Source organism: Pteropus vampyrus, unplaced genomic scaffold (assembly GCF_000151845.1).
Source record: "Pteropus vampyrus isolate Shadow unplaced genomic scaffold, Pvam_2.0 Scaffold27, whole genome shotgun sequence".
Classification (NCBI taxonomy): domain Eukaryota; kingdom Metazoa; phylum Chordata; class Mammalia; order Chiroptera; family Pteropodidae; genus Pteropus; species Pteropus vampyrus.
The window spans coordinates 6,604,362-6,610,744 of record NW_011888808.1 but is presented as its reverse complement, the minus strand read 5'-3'; the positions used below and the strand labels follow the sequence as shown (position 1 = coordinate 6,610,744).

At 32.0% G+C, this 6,383-nt stretch overlaps 1 pseudogene; it reads right to left on the bottom strand.

Annotated features, from left to right (window-relative positions):
- Positions 1 to 5,005: 5,005 nt before the first annotated feature.
- LOC111737517 lies at positions 5,006 to 5,124 on the bottom strand (annotated as a pseudogene).
- Positions 5,125 to 6,383: the final 1,259 nt, after the last annotated feature.

Here is a 6,383-nt window from a genome sequence, read left to right as displayed (position 1 = left end):
TATATAAATATGTTTGTGTCAAATTGGTAGTATTTAGATATAGACCTACAAAGTTACCTCTTAATTCTCTTATTCCAGGATAAATTACAAAAATTTAAACAAATTTGAGGAAATATGCAATCAATCCTTATATTCTGTAATATTCACATCACAGTGTATTGTTATACTCATTTGAAAACTATGCAATTGTTTTGAGATTTCTAATGGATATTATAATACTCAGGTAAAAACCAAATGAGGACAAGATAATAGTATATTCTTGGAAATTTTTTATATAGATTACAAAAAAACTCTTAGAGGCAGAAAAAAGTTGTGCAAGGATTGAATAGTTAAAGTAACTTTCAATTGATATAGAAGTATATTAAAAGTGTAATGGAGAACATAGATTTTCAAACATAGACTTGAACTAGTATCTTTAGTTCTAACTGCCATCAGCAAACTGGTTTTTCCGAGTAATTTAGCCCCTCTATTTTGTTTCTTGATCACTAAATTTAGGATAATGATATTATGAAATTGTTATGAAGATTACATAATCATTTTGATTTAATGTGACATCATTGACTTGTCAAGAGAAATCACTTTCTATTTTATAATTACAAAGATTTATTATAGATGTATTTTCTTTTCACTCATTTATACTAACTTGAAATAGAAAAGATATTCTTACAATATTGAGTAAATTTTTATGATAATTAGCTAATAATTACTAAATTGCCGTGTAACAGGGGTGGTACTAAACATTTTGTGACTAGGCATGGACAGATCAAAATAGATGCCAAGTGTAAACTGCCAGTAAGTAAAACTATTACAGACCAAGTGAGTATCAGCCCAACAAAAAGATAAATGCATAGAAAAAGAAAAAAACATCATATATACAAAATGAGTATAAGCATGTCAATAGTTTCTATTGCCGATGTGCCCTGTGACACTATGATTTCCTTTGTGTTTGTTTTTTGTTTTATTTTATTTTTCTTTAGGGCCATGTGTGGATTTTCTGTTAGTCTAATATTGTGCAGTAGAAGGATTTTGCCTCAAATGATAACTGCAAGTTGTGACATGAAAGCAAAAGAAAATATAATTTATTTTTATTTTTTACTAATGAACTAGTTGCATACTCTCTAATGCATATTAAAGACATTTCTTCTTTACTATGCTGCAGTCATTGTTATGGGGTTTCTTGCAAATTCCACAATCTTTCTCCAATTAAAAAAATATTACTCAAAGCCCATAGTATACACTAGGGTTCAGTCTTGGTGTTGTACATTTCATGAGTTTTAACAAATGTGTAATGATATGTATCCACCATTACAGTATCATACAATCCTCTATGCTACGCTTATTCACAATTCCTTCCTCTTTGTCCCCAGTCAATCATTGATATTTTACTCTCTCCCTTTGTTTTCTTTTCCCAGACTGTTATATAATTGGAATCACATAGTATGTAGCCTTTTCAGTTGGATTTCTTTCACTTAGTAATATGCATTTAAGATTTCACCATGTCTTTTCATGTATTGATTATATTTATTTTTAGTGCATCTTGGTTGCTTCCAAATTTTGACATTTGTGAATAAAACTAATATAAACATTCAAAACTTATGCGTTCACATAATTTTTAAACTTCCATAGGTAAATATCAAAATGCACAATTATTGGAGCACAAGGTAAGTTTAATTTTGTAAGAAATTTCCAAACTGCCTTCCAAATTAGCTGTACTGTTTTGCTGGAAAAGTTTTTAATTTTAATGAAGTCCAGCTTATCAATTCTTTTCAATGGATTGCATTTTTGGTGATATATCTACAAAGTCATTGCTCTATTCAATTCCAATAATTTAACTGTCTATTCTTTTGCCAATACCACAGTCTTGATTACTATAGCTTTATACTAAGTCTTAAAGTTTGGTAATGTAAGGTCTCTGTCTTTGTTCTTCTCCTTTAATATTGTACTGGATTTTTTTTTTTAATTTAAGAAAATATAGACAATATTATTTTGCAAGTTTTATTGGCAAATTTTTATTAAAGAATCAGATAGTATGTACTATAAGCTTGCAAAGGACACAGTCTCTGTCTCAACTATTCAACTATGCTGTTTCAAATGAAACAACCTTAGATAAAATGTAACTAAATTAGAGTGGCTGTATTATAATAAAACTTGATTTGCAAAAACAGGAGCTGGCCAGATGTGGCCCATGGATCATAGCTTCCTCAAACCCTGATACCAAAGTTCTTGCCATGTAGTATGGATTTAATAAGTGTATGATGAAAAGATAAATAAAATTATATCATGTCATTGGAAACATCTATTAATATTTTAGTTCACGGAAATTATATTTTACTTGTAATTCAGTATTATATATCCTATTTTAAGCAAAGCTTAAACTCCATTAAAAGAATTCTGGTTATAAGAAGCTAATAATGAATGTATATCCTTCAGTGAAAACAGTATTATTGCATATTACTCTGTGAATAATGTATACAATCATTCACATCTTCTGATAATAGTTTGTACAATTCAATAAGGAGTCTATAACACAGAGGGAAAATTAGATAATATTTCCATTAAGTAACCTTAATTTCTATATTTAATAATGATGACTCTGTATAAGTACTTGTAATGAAAAAACACATTTAGCTAAAATATATATTGTATGTACTAGTTTCTAATGGCTCTGAAGTAGACATTCTCACTCAAACACAAGATGCAATGCTGATACTTTTCAGTAAATTTCATTTTATAAATAAGAGGTTCTTATGAAAACTCATTTTATTCCATATTTTTATTTATCATTTTAAAATTTCTGTACAAAGTTACTTAGGAGTACATTTATTTCTGTAAAGTACAACATATTTTTTTAGTCAATTGTGGTATTAATTTTCACATTTCATGCTAGGCTGTTAAAATTCCTTATTCTAATCAGAATATGCAAACCTTTGTTATTATTCTCTATTAACATCCCATAAACAAATCACATGGGAAAAAATGTTCTTTAACACATTGAGAGTGTAATCTGAAACAGAGATTTTGTTCTTGTGGCATCTAAGAGGCATATTAGCATAAAAAATTAGAAATAGGAAATTATCTAGAATATCTTATTTTTAGTTTGTTCTTTTTGGATTTTTTGCTCAAAAAAATTATTTTTGTGGAACAAAATTTTATTTATTAACGTGGATATATAGGACAAATACCAGTCTATAACAAAATTATATAGGGGCTTTTCTTTTAACAAAATTAATCTCAAATTATTTCTTTTCAGTTAGAAGTTGGAATTTTTCCTTAGTATACCAAATTTTACTTTATAATTGAAATTTACACTGTAAAACCTTCAAAACTTACACTATTGCATTATCATGAGGCTTGAAGGAGCCTCAAGAGTTCTCTGGAAATTAATACAATATCTACTTTGTGGATTATAAAATTATCATATTTATTGGTATCATTTTTGACTATGAGAAAGTAATACAAATGATTGATGATGAACATTCTCAGGCCACATTCTCTGCAGTAGCCATTGACCAACCAAGCAAATATCTTAATGGATTTTATTAATGTCAACAGGCATTAACTATTTTAAGTAAATTCATCAAATAAGAAGAGCTAATTGATCATGTATAATATCAGCCATTACATGTTCTGAATTTGTTTCCATAGTAGACTCATGGTAAAGAAAGGCTGTATTTATATCCTATATTACTAATGAACGAGGGCCAGAGATGTTAAATAGTAAAAGATACAGACTTAATATAGTCTATGAAACTCTAATTTCCTTATATTTTGTTGTAACGAAATCTTTTTCAAGGATGTACAACCACTAGCTATGACTGCCACAGTATTCACTACTGTAGCACTCTAGTCCAGCTCTCTGGCCCTGACCTTGTATGAGTAGAAGTTTCATAGCTTCCTAGCAATTTAGAGAACGTTTCCTCTTCCACGTGTTGCCCTTTCTTCAAAGTGCATAGTTTAAAAATCGACATCATATTGTTCCCTTCTCTCACAGTATTCCTATCTCCTAACATGTAAGGCTAGAAAGGTTTAAGTTTTCCTTAAGGGCAAGTCCAAATAGCAATTATTGATGCCTCAAAAATGTAACCTTCCCTATGATCTGCATTGAAGCATTTTGTGTAGGTGTAGACTCTAGCTCTTCATAAAAAATAGTAAGACTTTAACTTCAATCCTCAAAATATCACAAAGGTTAATATCAACTACACTTTATTGATGTAAGAACTGAGGTTTGGAGAACTTTGCCAACTTGCTTAAAATTGCATTGCTGATGGGACTGAAAGATGCTATAAAGAGAAAAAGAACAGATATTTAAGGAGAAAGCAGAAAGAATATCTGTGAGAGAGACAGAGTACACAATTGAGAGAGTAGAGGAAAAGACAGGGAGGTACTATATATGACAATTGAGTAATGCTATCAAATAAATATTGGTGCTATTTAATATTAATACTATTAAATACTGAAGAATATAAAGCATTTTCCTTTTATTTAATTTTTTTAAATGGGCAATATGAATTCATTTTTGATTTAGTTAATATAATTTTATCTATTATGTGAAAATGTTCATGATAGTTAAGATTTTGAGCATGTTCTTGAAAATATTCTCCCTATATTGATTTATCATTTTCGGTCATTTCTATGCTTCTATATTATCACAGTCCAGTAGAACTTTCTGTTTTGTCTAATACAGTAGCTAGTAGCCAAATGTGACTTTTGGTTGAAATTTGGCTGTTGAGACAGAAAAAAATAACTTTTTAATTTAATTTAATTTTAATTAATTTAAATTAAAACTTTCTGAATTGTATTCTGATAAAAAAAAACACACTAGTAGTCTCTTACCTATTCTATACTACCTTAAAAATTTAAATATTATTTATTTATTTATCTCTTTATTTATTATTTATTTATTTATTTATTTATTTAATTTTTTTTTAGGCGAGGCAACCCTTGGTTGACCTCACAGATTGCAAAGACCTTGTCAGCTTACGATCCCTTATTTTTTTATTTTTTATGCCTACAGCACCTGGTCTTCCTAGGTGGTCTCCCATCCAAGTACTAACCAGGCCCGAACCTGTTTAGTTTCCAAGGTCAGAGGGGATCAGGCTTGTTCAGAGTGGCATAGCCGTAGGCACTATTTCTTTCTTATCACTCTTTGCTTTACGGGTGTGTGTGTGTGTGTGTGTGTGTGTGTGAGAGAGAGAGAGAGAGAGAGAGAATATGTGTGATTTGGGGTCTTACTGAAAGTGTAAGAGGTTTACTGGGAGTAACATATATTAAAGAGGAGAGAACAGGCAGAAAAATCCTACAGGTTGTGATGCAGTTTAGATGAGTGTAATAGGAAAGAGAGAATGTGTAGAAAGGACTTCAGATCTCAGTAAAGCTCTGAGAAAGTCCGAGCCTACTCAATGGGAGAATTCAAGAGCAAAGATGACCTACTAGGTGAGTCCAGTTTGAGGCAGAAATTATTGGATTCTAGAACTCCCACCATGATCAACTGCTTGGGAGTCACCTGGGGAGAAAGTGGACTTAGCTCTTGTGCTACAGTGGATCCTGAAGGCAGTTGGAGGCTGTCCGATCATTGCCTTCTTTACTGTAAGTTCTCTCTTAAGGAGGATCTGAGCAGCATCTCTCCATGCTACCAGTCACCATTTTGCTCTGCAAATTCTATTCTATGTACATGTTTGGAGTGCAGCTCTTCCAAGGTTCATCTAGATTTCTCTTCCTAAAGTCAAACTTAGATAACAGAGATTAATGGAAAAAGCTATAGGCTTTATCCTTCGGTTGGCATTTGTGGCCACCACTGGTACTGATCCTTTTACTCCTCCACCATTTGTTCTAAATTCACATCACCCTCAACTATTACCTTGGCAGGTCTTGGTGGTTTCTGGCAATGTGACCTAAACCCTCATGCCTAAGAAGTCTGAGCTGCTAGTAACCAAGACCTTCTTGGCTAGGAGTGTTACACTTGTCCATTCACAATCAAAATTTGACACTTGACTATCAAGAAAGCTCTAGTTGATTCCCAGAGTCTGACACATTTTTCTCTTTGTCCTTATTGTAAAATGGCAGCTCTAATTGCCCTGCTGATTAGAGTCTATCACACCTGCCACAATAGTGACACTTTTTCTTACATACTGGTTTCTTGACACAGGAGTACAAAGTGCACAGTAGAAAGTATAGGGAGCTCAAGGGATCTGGGGGCTGATCAGTGAAATGCATGTGACCACAAGAGGCAGTAACATACAAGAAGCTTTACTGAGCAGTGTTTGGACAGGGTTGCATGAGAAGAAAAGCCTCTCACAGTATGAAAACATCCAGAGACTTACAGCAAGGGAACCACCATCAAGAAGGAGAAGAGGGCAAGGGAACTCCCAGGGGACAGGGGAATT